The sequence below is a fragment of the Aethalodelphis obliquidens genome, unplaced genomic scaffold (assembly GCF_003676395.1).
Source record: "Aethalodelphis obliquidens isolate GAN/ISIS:26980383/991018 unplaced genomic scaffold, ASM367639v1 scaffold9, whole genome shotgun sequence".
NCBI classification, from domain to species: domain Eukaryota; kingdom Metazoa; phylum Chordata; class Mammalia; order Artiodactyla; family Delphinidae; genus Aethalodelphis; species Aethalodelphis obliquidens.
In genome coordinates this window covers 31452317-31466207 of record NW_020837953.1, presented here as the reverse complement: position 1 = coordinate 31466207, position 13891 = coordinate 31452317, and the positions used below count along the sequence as shown (strand labels likewise).

At 48.7% G+C, this 13891-nt stretch overlaps 1 protein-coding gene and 1 long non-coding RNA gene across 5 annotated transcripts in view; one reads left to right on the top strand and one right to left on the bottom strand.

Moving 5' to 3' along the window:
* Window positions 1–3481, bottom strand: part of WASF2 (WASP family member 2) — a 71230-nt gene extending 67749 nt beyond the window's left edge. The window contains exon 1 of one of the 2 annotated variants that reach the window (XM_027109519.1): window positions 3311–3481. The gene's annotated coding sequence lies outside the window, so the exon portion shown is untranslated. Of the gene's footprint in view, window positions 1–3017; window positions 3115–3310 lie in introns of those variants that run through there. The other variant, XM_027109520.1, reaches the window with a different exon arrangement.
* Window positions 3030–12297, top strand: LOC113621967 (uncharacterized). Of its 3 annotated transcripts, XR_003433367.1 has the most exons (3): window positions 3030–3139; window positions 10639–11962; window positions 12141–12297. It is a non-coding gene; the product is annotated as an uncharacterized LOC113621967 (long non-coding RNA). The 3 variants fall into 3 exon arrangements; XR_003433365.1 differs by lacking the exon at window positions 12141–12297 and having other exon boundaries at window positions 10639–12033; XR_003433366.1 differs by lacking the exons at window positions 3030–3139; window positions 12141–12297 and adding an exon at window positions 3710–4030 and having other exon boundaries at window positions 10639–12033.
* The last annotated feature ends 1594 nt before the right edge of the window (window positions 12298–13891 follow it).

Below are 13891 nucleotides of genomic sequence, written 5' to 3'. Positions count from 1 at the left end.
AAAATACTCTAGGGCTTCCCTGGTGGTGCAGTGGTCGAGAGTCCGCCTGCCGATGCAGGGGACACGGGTTCTTGCCCCGGTCCGGGAAGATCCCACATGCCGCAGAGCGGATGGGCCCGTGAGCCATGGCCGCTGAGCCTGCGCATCCGGAGGCCACAACAGTGAGAGGTGGGCGTACCGCAAAAAAAAAAAAAAAAAAAAAAAAAATTCTAAATATATTTTAGTAAACTCCTTACTAAGATGAACAAATTGTGGAGGCTTAAAAAATTAAAAGATTTTGATCTAAATCTCATCCAGCAGCAACGACCTCATACTAAAGACCACCTGGAAGGGAACATCAGCTTTAAAATTCTGCAAACATGAATCTACAGATCCTCACCTGATTCGTCTCTCTCTGAATTATATAGGAAAAGGTACAATTCTCTTAACTGCTGTACAAAAATTGATGAGCACAAGACCCTATAAATTACTTTAAAAAAAAACAGGGCAGGGTGTCATTCAAACATCTAAAACAGGGCCCAATGACAGTATTAAAAGGTAAAATCTGGTACTTAAGGAAAAATGAATATTGGCATATATTAATTAGAATAAGACTGCCATGTGAAAGAAAGAAAAAAATGTGTCTTCTACGTAATACTGTTTTTAGGATCCATGACTTTAAAATTAGCTTGGTTTACAATATTTGTCCTTGTAATTGTTATTGTCATCATACAAGTTTTATCCATAAAAGTCCACAATCCCTTAACTTCAATTCCAAAATCCAAAAGGTATAAACAAACAAGTTTTTCATTATTCATTTGGCGGCAAATCCTGACATGAAATGACATGAGGCTATGTATAGTATTTATTTATCCCAGTTGGTGTGAACATTCTGATGTTTTACCGAAGAAATAGTAATGCATTTGATTACAAGGTGCTGCCCCACACCTTTCTGGGATGTTACATAACATACAGTATATGTACCATATTCCCTATCCAAAATTCAAAAAATTCTAATTTCAGAAGCACAACTGGCCCCAAGAACCTTTTTTTTTTTTTTTTTGGCCCCAAGGTACTGTAGACTGGTATACTAATTAAGGCTAAATCTTACATAGAAAATATAACTAATACTGAGAGTGAATGTAGATTTTACATGCAATAAACTCAGTGTCTTAACTATTCACACATACACAATCCGGTAAAATAAAGCATTATAAAGACTTAACAAACGTCAAAAAACGAACACACCATTACGTGTTTTTCAGGTGATGGGGACATTTGCATCATGCAATATCTAGATCAATTCCTCTTAGATTGAAATCCACTAATTTAAATCACAGTTTAAAAAAAAAAAACCCAAAGGCTGCGATTGGTAATTATGTTGAAAGAATCATCCACTAATAAACAACATATTCGGTTCTGATTTTTTAAAAATTATCTCAGAAAGTTTAAGATTTAAAATTCTTTCATTCTAGAATACAACTTCTGAACGTTGAACAAATTACAATTGACTTTTTCTGTGAAAACAGAGCCTTGGACAGGGGACAACAACAGAACAGTCCTTAAAGATATTTCAAAGCGAAGAAGAGTTTCACAGTTCTTTCCTTCCTTCCTCCTTCAGCTGCTGCTTTTCTGGTTTTAGAATTTCAAACAAAGAAATACATATTGGCTCCAATGCTAAGAAACGCCCTCTTTCTCAGCAACTTCCTCTTCCAATTTTCTTCCCTACCGTTGACATACGAGAACAATACACACTGCCATCCTACCATTTTGATTAACAAAGAGCTCTGAGGCTTGGAAAAATTAAGGGCTGCAATTTATCTATAGTACCCACTCCAAGTCCACAATCTTCACTCATCTAGAAGTCAAATAACAGGGAGCACAAAGAAAGGAGTATTTCCCTTAATCAAGAGGCCGGCTATTGAACCTTTCACCCCAGGAATCCAAAGACTTTGGATTGCACTAACAAATGGGAAATTTCTTCCACCCCAGGAAAACTTGGCCTTCTTAGGGAAGAGAAAAAGCTACTGGGCTAGCACCGCTCTGAACCAAGAGTCAAGTCTATGCACCAATAGTTGGTGAACTTTCTTCCACAGGCCATGCAGTCATGATTCAAACTGAGTTCTCTGAGGTTCTGATCCACTTCAAAGTGACTTTTCCAATTTAGTAACTGTCCTTTCCCACTCACAGACTGCACAAAGGGGACGTACTTATAATTAACCATCCAGAGATCAAGACCCATCCTGTCTCCATGCTAGAAGTCAATTCAAGTGTCTGGGACTGGAACCTGACCCCCATCTGTGACAAAACAAACTTCCTTTAAGTGGACAATTCCCCCTTGCCCAGTGACTCTCAAAGGAAAACACCTTAATGATGGTAAGCTGTGTACCTTACTGTGTGACCTTGGGCAAGTTACTTAACTCCTCTGAAACTTAGTTTCCTTATGTGTAAATTCTCAAATGAGGCTGTAAAAATTAAACAAGAACATGTTTGACGCATAGTAGGAGCACCATAAATGTTCCCCCTCTTCCTCCTCCTAACCCTCCTGAATTCTTTGGGGCCTAAATTTCAATCATAGCCCCAAAAGGCTCCAAGGATTCCTTCCTCTTCTCTGATTCTATGGAGAACTAACTGTATAAAACTTCCCCCATCTCAGAGGCTCTAGGATCCTGGAGGACCAAGAAAACGGGACTCCACCTCATCATAGCCTAGGGTCCATCCAGAGCCTTCCTCAATGGGCCCCTTTAGCTAACTCTCCTCCTTACTCTGCAGACCATCCTGTACACACACGTACGTACACACACACACGCGCGCGCACACACACACACACTCCTCTCCTCCACTCTGCAACTTAGGCCAGAGGTCTCAAAGAGCACTTCAACGCCTTCATGGTCCAGATATGGAAACTGAGGCTCCGCCTGGAGAAGAACTTGCCCAAGATTTCAGACAACGTCTGGGATCCAACTCATGTACATCTGCCTGCAAAGCCTTCGTTTTACAAATGGGTAAAACGAGGCCCAGAGAGAGAAGTGACTTGCCCAAGGTCACACGACGAGCTGGTGGCAGCGCTAGGTCAGCTTGGGACACTTTCGCAGCTTCACAGACTCGCGGGCCCCTCCAAGCCTCCGAGGGGATCTCCGGCACACCTCTCCCTGGGGAGGTGAGTGTATTGTAAGGCGCCACCCCTCGCTGACCGCTCACCGGGTCTCTGCCGGTCTGCGGCAGGAGGCGCGGCACCCAGTCCCCCAGGACCCTGCGCTGCTTGGGAGGGGCGGCCCGACCAGGCCCGGCGCCTCACGGCCGGGCCAGCCCGCGGGGACTTGATGCTCACCTGGTCTCGCGCGGTCGCCCTCAGCAACAGAGGGGCTGGTCGGCCGGCCGCCCTTCTCCGCACGGGGTCTGTTCTCGCCGGCCGCGTCGCGGGCTGCCACACAGCCAGACCCCCCTCAGCGCGCTACGCCCCCAGCCGCGCTAAACCGGCCCGCGTCCGCCATTACGCGATTCCCCGCCCCGGGACGCAGCCACACCCCGCCAAACGCCCTGATTGGCTCTCTGCCCCACCTGCCTGGTGCTTCCGGGCATTCCATTGGCCTGAGTAGAATGTCAGTTAAATAGTTACGCAAACGACGTACTCAAGGGTACTGTCCCGGGAGCTCCACCCGAGCTACTTCCGTAATCGGAGTAAACAGCAAGGGGCAAACCAAGTGAAGTGGGGGTGGATTTTAAACTAAACCAACTCCTAAATTCAAAGTAGGAAAATCCCACCTAAGAAAGTGTAAAAACGCGTACAAAGTGTATTGAGAGGCTAATTCGTCTTGTTAGAGTTCAAATAACCAGTACCTTTGGTGGAAGGAAGGGGCCAAGCCTATGAACTTTCTGTGGACACCCCTAAAGTTGGTGGTAGTTTTATCCCTTCCCTCCCGGTCTCAGGCCGGGCAAAGAGTAGGGTGGGGACAGTGAGTCATAGGCTCCAGCCCGCTGTTAAAGGATCCGTCCGGGGCGAGGCTTGGGGTCCTGGGATTGGGAGCTGGCTCTGAAAGGCCAGGGTCAGGTGAGTTGGACCCTGGTTCAGCCGCCACCGCACTCTGACCACAGACAGCTCTCTGAACTTACCTGAGTCTCAGTTTGTCCTGCAAAGTAAGAGTAGTCATGTCTGCCTCGTGCCCTGGGGTATTTGTTAAGGATTCATGCATGAGTGTGTATATGTGCGCCTTGTCGATTATAAAGGGTTGCAGGCTGGGTATCAGTGTGACAAATTCACCTGTACCTCAGTTAGTTCTCTAGAGCAACTTTGTAAGGCAGATACTGTCCTCGTTTTGCAGAAGAGGAAACTGAAAACTCCATGACTTACCCTGAGTCACCCAGGGAATTTGAAATGACCCTGGGTCTCAAACCTATATCTTTTGGCTTCCATTCCCGTATTTCTCCCTTCCAGGTGTGGTGTCCCCTGAGAGAGACTTCCCTCCCCCAACCCCTTAGCATTCCAGGGAGGGACTTGAGGGTGCCAGGCCAGTCCCCCATCTCTCTGGTCACCATAAACTTAGGCACAGGCCACCCCCCAGCTATTGTTAATCACCAAGGTTCCTGGGAAAAGTGATCCTAGTGGTGCACCCGAGCTGTTTCTGGGGGCCTAGGAATCAGGAAGTGGGTAAGGGATGACACGTGGTTCAGAAACCCAGGTAGAATCCAGAACAAGACGCAGAAGCTCCAAGAGGGGCAGTCTCCATTCCAGGACTTAAATCCATGTCTCTCTGCTCTCAGAACTGGGCTCTTTTCACCACAGAATTGTTTTCCTCAGAAGGGCTGCCTTGGCTATAATTCCTAGTCCTTTTCCCTCTCTGGAAAGGAAGGAAGCCAAAAAGGGAGTGGGAGGGAGAGCAGCCTAAGACTTTAGAAGGGCAGAAACTACCAACTGGGTGGTGCCGACAAGGCCCCAGTGCCTGCTGAGTCAGTGACCTCCAGGCTCAAGTTGGGCAGTGTGGTCTGACAACCAATGACTATTTAAATCCTGCCTGTGGCCACTGGGTGCTGGGAGGCAGCAGGTGCTATGTAGAGGTCAGTGACTTTAGGGGCAGACTGACCCAAGATGAATCTAAGCTCCACTACCTTCTAGCTCTCAGCCTCACCTAAGTCTTCTCTAAAATGGGAACAGAGCAGTTGTGAGGATTCAATGAGTTAATTGTGGAATTAATGAGTCATGTGTGTAAAGTGCCTGATAGCTATTTATTCATTCATGGATTCATCCATTCAGTAAAAAATTATTACACACCAACCATGTGTAGGGCAGCCTGCCAGTGGTGCAGCTACAATGAGGAGCAAAACAGACTTAGACCCTCATGGAGCTTACAGTTTGATGAGGAAACAAGTTGTTAAACAAATGATCAGACAAATCAAAATACAATTAGAAACCGTGATAAGGAACAGGAGGCAAAGTACAATGTGTTTATGAGAGTAAATGTCAGGGAATGGGGTGGGGACACAGGAAGCTTCCTGAAGAGGTGAGTTGGTGAGTGGGGGTTGACTAAGCAGCTGGTGGTTGGGAGAAGTGTTGCAGGCCAAGAGAAAGGGTGTGGAAGGCATCTAGGCCAAGGGGGATAGTGGCATTGGGGAGGGAGGGCGGAGCTGTTGCTTAGAGCCTAAACAAATAAGGTGTTAACAGGGGAGGGAACCTGGCCTTGAAAGTGAGGCAGTTCTCCGAGGGTCTGTGTTCTTTTCTGATAGTCCCTGCTTTGAGGCCAACCCACCTGGGTTTGAATCTTGGCTCTGCCATCTCATCTTGGACTGTATGACCTTAAGCAGTCACCACACGTCTGTGCCTCGGCTACTCTTCTGAGAAATGGGAATAGTGATAGAAGGGCATAAGGTGGAGAGTGAGGATTCAGTGTGGAAATGTGTATAAAACATTCTGGCGCACAAAAGTCACTCCATAAATGATGCTTGGTCTTCGAAGCATGGAAGGAAGTGAGACTGAGGCAGCAGATGCATTTGGAGATGCATTTGGGAGAGAGCTGATATAAGCACCTGTGCACTGGGCAAGTTGTCATCTGACCTTAATTGTCATAGAAGACTTCGGAGTCAGGCAAGCCTGGGTTCAAATCACATGTATACCAATTCCTAGCAGTATGACCTTGGGCAGGTGACGTCACCTCTCTGAGCCTCAGTTTCCTTATCTGTAAACTGGGGATCATAATTGCTTCTATTTCCCAGAGCTGTGAAGATTAAATGAGATAATAAATGTGAAGTAGTTAGCACGGTAGTTGGCACATAAGTAGCAGTTGTTGAGTGTTCACCTTAATAATAGTTATTATTATTATTGATGTCAGCAGTTACTACCCATACTAGATAAGATTCTGGGGCTTTGCTTGAAGGTTGTCTGGCAACAGGAGACTTTGTTTCTCCTTTTAGGCAATGGAGATAGGTTGCTTTCAGAGGGAGTGGTGTTGTGCATCTTAATACTAATACTGGGAATTCCCTGATGGTCCAGTGGTTAGGACTCCACGCTTTCACTGCCAAGGGTGCGGGTTCAATCCGTGGTCAGGGAACTAAGATCCCACAAGCTGCACGGCACTGCCAATAAGCACTAACTTTGAGCATTTGCTATGTGCCAGCCATGTGCTAAGTGTTTTATAGGTATTAACTCATAAATTCTTACAGCAGTCCTATAAATTAGGGCCTGTTATTATCATCATTTTACAAATGAGATAAAGGAAGCACAGAGAGGTTAAGTGACTTGCCCAAGGCCAGCCAGTAGAGAAACAGCATGGCTGGAGTTTAAACCCAACCTTGGAACTTGAGAGGGATTGCTGGTCTTGAGGGGCAAGCCCTCCCTCTACTACCCAAGGAGTTATCACCTGGAACGATGAAATAATTCATTGCCCATAAATCCCAGGTTCTGAAGACCAAGCCCCATTCCTTTCCCCCCAATTCTAAAAAATAACCCCTGCCTGTTTCCTGTCCCCTGAGGCTGATAAGATCAGGGAACAGAACTTCTCCCTCTGCAAGGGGAAGCAAAAAGACATGTAGAGTCACCAGAACTGGGTTTGAGTCCCAGCTGTGCCACTTAATGGTTCTGTCTTAGCCAAGTCACACCCTCTCTCTGAGCCTCAGTTTCCTTATCTATAAAACAGGGATGATAATAGCTCTGCCTACAGGGCTGTTGTGAGGAGCAGAAAAAACAAGTCCTGCATAAACTATAAAGTGCTCTCAGCACAAGCCTTCCTCTCCTGTTGCTATGGGGATGGCAAGCACTCCAGGAAAGCAGCTGAAGCCAGTATAGCGTATAGCAGGAAAATTGCCATCTCTGGAAACAGTCCTGGATTCGAGTCCCAGAGCTCCCTTTTATGCCTGAGTGACCTTGGGGAAGTCTTAGCCTCAGTTTTCTCATCTATAAAATAGAGTGAATAATACTGATCTTGTAGGGCTGGAGACAAAACATAGTGAAAGAATGCATCAAAAGCCATGAGCCAATGCCTAGTACAGAGCTGGCAGAGCACAGTCGGCTAAGGGATTCTAGGGATTCAGAACAGAGGGACTAAGGAGAATCACCCTGGCCGCTCCACACCACCCCTGCCTGAGGGCAAGAGGGTGGAGAGCACTGTGATCAGAGCCAGAACGGACTCCAGCCACTGCCCTGCCTCTGGCATCCTCAGCTCTGGCTGGGTCCACTGCATCTCTCTCTCTTTCTCTCTCTCTCTCTCTCTCTCTCTCTCTCTCCCCCTTTCTCGTCAAACAAGTTCTTCTCCACTGAGCAATCCCAGGGGGCCCCCGAACCTCAGTTCCAGCCAAGCTTGCAGGCTTTCCCCGCCTCCACATCCTGAATCCACAGCCTTTGCATTTGCCATTCCTTCCACCTGGAATGCTCTCTCCTCCCGGAGCGACTTTGATGGGGAAGGTGGGGGACGGTGCTGGAGGGAAAGGATCTGGAATGATGCTCCCCCACCACCTCACTCCCCTTTCCTGCATCTCCCACACTGCAAGCCTGACCTCCCCCTTCCCAGCGTGGGGGACGAGGCAGCACCGGGAGGGGTAGGGGAAGGGGGAGGGCTCAATGAAGGGCCCTCTATGGGGTTTTTCACCTGCTCAGAAGAGGCAGACAGAAATGAAAGCTCTAGAAAAACGCCTGCCGCTCTGCTCCCGAGGCCCCAGCTCGGTGAAGCCTCCCTGCCTTCCCACTGTGCCATCTTCTCTCCCTCCCCCTCCTCCTGCAGGCAGGTGCCACACAGTCAAGGAACATGTGTGGGTGGCAGGCCAGAAAGACTTGAGTTCAAATCCCATTCCTGCTGCTTACCCAGTGAGTGGCCTTAGCAAGCTGTTTGGCCTGCTTACACCTGATTTCTTTGTAAAAGGACACAACAATCCCTTCTTCTAAGGCTGCTGTGAGGACGAAGTAAGATGCCAGATGAAAGTGCCGGGGCGCAACCAAAGCGCTCAGCAATGGAGATAATAACAATGATGGCAAACACACCCAGTGCCCATGTGTGCCTGGCACAGCTCTCAGTACCTTGCATATATTAGCCTATTTAATTCCTGGTGAGGTGGATACCATTACTATCCCCATTTTACAGATGAGGACACTGAGGCACAGAGAAGTTCTATAACTTACACAAGGCCACACAGGCAATGAGAGGCAGAGCTTATCTCTGTTCTTACCCATCATACTATGATGCTCTCAGTGGTAGTTTTATCTGCTTTTATCTGTACTGACTCTATGCCCTCAGTAAGTACATGTTATTCTTTTTTTCCTCCCACCTTCAAAATCCTGCCTGAATTTTCCCTCCTTTGTTACATCTTCCAGTCCATTAATTTAATGAGCATCTATTGCTGACAGCTCTGGCCAGGCCTGGGCACGGCACTGGGGACCCAGGGATCAATGCACTCAGTCTCTGCCTCGAGTGGCTCCCAATCTGGTGAGGGAGAAAACACATACATAAAAATTACAGTAAAAGAGGCAGACACCAATTGCAGCAGGAGCTGTGAGCTCACAGAAGCATAGAACTTAACTGGAGGATTGGGGCAGGCTTACCAGAAGAGGAGTCATTTGAGTGGGGTCTTGAAGGGTGAGTAGGAATTCCTCAGACAGTTATGAAGTAGAGACATAGAATATGATGTATAGTGCAGACCCTGCAAGGGAGACTGAGTCAATAAAGGCTAGAGAATAACATGCTGGGGTCAGTTCTATGCCAGGTCTTGTACTGGACACTGCAGATACAGAGGTGGAAAGAAATTAACTGGGCCCCCAGGGAGCTTACAGACTTGGCGTCAGGGGATGGAAAGCAACAAGTAAAGCAAAAATAGCAACATTAAAGAAAAATCCAGAGGGGCTTTGGGACTACCAAAAAAGAGACCTAAGCTTGTCAGTGGGTCAGTGAAGGCTTCCTGGAGGAGTAGTTGATGTCTAGGCTGAGATTTAAAGATCAGAGCCAGATTATATCACCTACCACCACCCCAGCCATTACATAAATTCAACATAAAAACAAAACCAACTGTAAAATGAGAGCAAGGAACTCCAATAAACTTCAGATTTTTCCGATGAACACTATATAAATGTTTTTTAAATTATCATACATCAAATTATTTTTTTAAAAATAATGTTTCTAGTGCCCCTCCTTTGCTGGTGTTCTAAATACATGCTGCTCTGCTCATTGGGTAATCTGACGGGGTGACAGGCCAGAGGGAGTCAGCCAGGGGAGAGTTGGGGAGGGTGTGGCGGGCAGGGGGAATTTCGCATAAGTACAAAGGCCCAGAGGCAAGAGAAAAGATGGCATGTTGGGGAAAAAAGGAAATCCTTTGATGAGAGCTGGCAAATGAGACGAGGTAGGGACGGAGAATCGGACTGGATTCTAAGGGTGCTGGGGAGGCACGGAAGGGTTTTAGCTGGATGTGCCATGATCAGATGTCCCTTTTGCAAGATCATTCTGAATATTGCTAGAGACCTTTTTGTGGTTTGAATTCATTCATGCAAGAGACACCAAGTACCCACTATGTTTCAAGCACTGACCCAGATGCTGGGGCTGCAAGAGAGAATTAATTAAGGGTTCTGCAGACAGAGCAAGATGTGGCAGGGACATTGAGTGCCCCTTCTACAGAGCGGTCTGAGTGTATAGAGGCTTGGATTGTGAAAGGGTATGGCTTTCACAAAAAGAAAGCCAAGCCCTGTGCTGGACAACGAAGCAGTGAGACGGGAGATGGCACTCGGGGAACCTGCAGGGTACTTGCAGTGGAGAGACCGACAACTCCTAGGAGAGAAGAAGGAAGGAATGAAAGCAGGAGTAGAGGCAATGGGTTAGGGGTGGAAAATCCTGATCCTATAACCTCCCTAGAAGGTGGCCAAGTGGGCAGAGGGGCAGAGGCCCTGGCCAACCCCGTCAGCACCCCCATGCTTTCTTAGCCCTGCTGAGCCTTACAGCTTGTCTCCTCCTGGCTCCAGAAGTCAGACCAAACCCTGAAGGAGAACAGAGGCGGGTGAGGAGGGGGCGGGCGGGAAACAAGCCCAGGCCTCTCACCCCAGCAGGGCCTTCCTTCCCAGTGGCTGGAGCCAACCCTGCTGAGGAGCCAGAGGTTACAGGGGAGGATTAAGGAGTTGGTTGCTTTTTTACCCAAATTGTGGCTGCATTTCTCTCTCTTTCTTTCTCTCTCTCTCTCTCTCTTTTTTTTTTTAAGAAAGAAAAATGTTCCTGTGCACGCACCCAGAGGCTTTTGCAGGAGGCGGCTATTGGAGAACCAGGAAAACAAGCCAAGAAACAAGAGAGAGGAAAAAGACCACGCCTCGCTTGGCAGATTCCTAATGGCCCAGGAGACCTGAGGCTTTACAGTGGGAGGCCGGTGGGGGCTGGCTCGGGTGGGAGGGAAGGGCAGGCCGAAGGACAGCCACTTGCTGGCCAGTGACCTTGGGCGGGATGCTGCCTGCTTCCCTCTGGTGAGAATGGGGAGGAGGGGGCAGGGGCAGGGCTGGCTGGCTGAGGTCACAGGAAGGCCTCTTCCAGCCTGAAACGCGATCTCGGGATGTGGGGCCTGCCAACCTGCAGCGACCCTGGGCCAGCAGAGATGAAAGGCTGCCTGTCCCCAGCTTCCGGACCCCCGAGGCCCCAGTGCCTCCAACTTGAAGGGCAGCAAAGCTGCTGCAGCTGGCTGAAGCCAGTTGCTGGGCTCTCCCCGCCCCACACACACCTGATGTCATCCAACCCTCCCTTCCCTGTTTTGCAGAGGACACTCAGGCCCAGAGAGGGCTGGTGGCCTGCCCGAGGTCACACAGCAAGTTGGAGGCTGAGCCAGGACTCACCACAAAGTCTTTGGACTCCAAGTCCAGGCCTCATTCCCTTTCCCCGAAACTTGGCTGCCTGGGGGCTTACCCTGGGGAGTTGGAGAGACCCAGGGTTAGGGAGGACAGTTGGGAGCTGTGTCTGTTTGAAGTCACGACTTAATGTTGATTAAAGTGCCTTTTTTTAAAAAAAAAAAAAACAAAAAGAACGTTCCCAGCCCTTGCCATGAGCCTGGACTTGCTCTGCTGGCAGGGGAAGGAATGCAGCTCTGGCCGCCACAGCTGCTGGTGGCCAGCTGCGGCCTCAGCTCCTGCCGCTCCCACCCCAGCAGGCAAAGGGACAAAGGCCTCTTCTCAGCCTGTCCCCTCCAGCCCCCTGGATCAGTGGGGGCAGAGCAACAATCAGGAGGCTCTGTCACTGACCAGCTAAGTCGCTCTTCCTCTCTGGGCCTTAGCGCCCTTCTGGAAAATGGGGGCAGAGTATCTGCCTGGCCTATGTCTCAGCACCATTTTGAGGTTTCAAAGAGGTAAAGTTACAGAAATACAGACCTCTCAGCACCTTCTTCTGCCTGAGGGTCAGCCTACTCAGAGACCCCTCTGCCTCAAAGGCCCCTCCCTTCCTCATGCTTCACCTGGCCAGCCCCAGCTTGCTCAGCTCAGCTCAGCCGGACCATCCCTTGCTCTGGGGAGCCCTCCCTCACCTCCAGACCGTGATGCTCCTTCAAGGTATTTATCACTGTTGTAATTAAATAATTAATTGTGTAATTGGCTCTGTCTCCCCACTAAAATGTGAATTCTGTAATAATAATAGCTGACACAAAAGGCTTACCCAGTGCCGGAGACTTTCCATGTATTAACCCATTGAATCCCTGTGCCAGGTATGATTAGTTTTCCCATTTTACAGATGAGGAAACTAAGACAATGAGAGATTTAGTAAATAACCTGACGTCACAGCAAGCTGGAGGCTGAGCCAGGACTTAATACAAAGAAGTTGCAGAGGGCTTCCCTGGTGGCGCAGTGGTTGAGAGTCCGCCTGCCAATGCAGGGAACACGGGTTCGTGCCCCGGTCCGGGAGGATCCCGCATGCCGCTGGGCTGGGCCCGTGAGCCATGGCCGCTGAGCCTGCGCGTCCGGAGCCTGTGCTCCACAACGGGAGAGGTCACAGCAGTGAGAGGCCCACGTACCGCAAAAAAAAAAAAAAAAAGAAGTTGCAGAACCAGGATTCAAATCCAGACCCCAGGCTGCCTCACTAGTCAGGCAGATTCAGCTTGTTCCTTGTCCATCCCAGCTCCCAGAACATCTGGCATACAGTAAGTGCTCCACATACACTGGGTGAATGAGGACACAAACAGGTTATGAATATACACATGAGCATTTGGAAAAGACTAAAGCACCTTCCAGGAGTGAGTTTTGCAGATGCCACGTGTAGAGCCATGGTGATGGGAGGGGGTACCCAATATATTGTTACAGACCAATTATTGGGCTTCTTTCTCGAACATACAGGCCAAAAACCTGAGCCGTCATCTCTGATTCCTCCTTCCACTTTATCTGCCAGAGCCATTCAGTCCCCTGGTTCTGCTCGATGTCTCCCAGTGTACCCCTTCTTTTCCATCCTTCAACCCCCATCTTTTCCTTGGATTTTTATAGCAACTCTTACACAGGTTTCTCTGTCTCTAGTTTCTCCTCCTTCAAAGTGGGCCTCTAAAAACAGAAAGCTAATTGTGGGTGCTACCCCTCTTTACCCCTTCCCTCACTAATGAACCTTCCATGGCTCCCCTTTGCTCTCTGGATAAAGCCCACCCTCCTCACCAAGGCTTCTACCACCCAACTCCTGCCTCCAGCTGTCCAGTCTCACTTCCTGCCCCTCTCCTCCACATGTCCTTTGGCCAAGCCACTCTATGCAGTAGAAGTTAAGAGCATGGAAGAAGACAAACCTGGGTCCAAGTCTGAATTTTGCCACTTACTAGATGTTAGAAGTTTGTAAACAAATCAGTTCCCTTCTATAAGCCTCAGTTCCCACATCTGGGGAAATGGGCATAATTATGATACCTCTTCATAGAGTCAGTGTAAGGATTAAATGAATACATACAGTGCTGAGCACAGCACCCGACATGCCCAATAGTTCCTGTAATTCATATCCTTTCCTCTGCTACAAAGAGCATTTCTTTTATTTTTTTATTATTTATTTATTTATTTTTATTTTTAATATTTGGCTGCGTTGGGTCTTCGTTGCTGCGCGCGGGCTTTCTCTGGTTACAGTGAGCAGGGGCTACTCTTTGTTGCAGTGCATGGGCTTCTCACTGCAGTGGCTTCTCTTGTTGCGGAGCACGGGCTCTAGGTGCGCAGGCTTCAGTAGTTGTGGCGCGTGGGCTCAGTAGTTGTGGCTCGCGGGCTCTAGAGCGCAGGCTCAGTAGTTGTGGTGCACAGGCTTAGTTGCTCCGCGGCATGTGGGATCTTCCCGGACCAGGGCTCAAACCCGTGCCCCCGTCATTAGCAGGTGGATTCTTAACCACTGTGCCACCAGGGAAGCCCAAGAGCATTTCTTACTGTCAGTCTTACTATTCTTTATGACCCAGCTCAAATGTCACCTCTTGGAGGAAATTTTTCTTGGTATTCATACTCTGTTCCCTAAGTGAAATCAGTCTCACTTTCCAG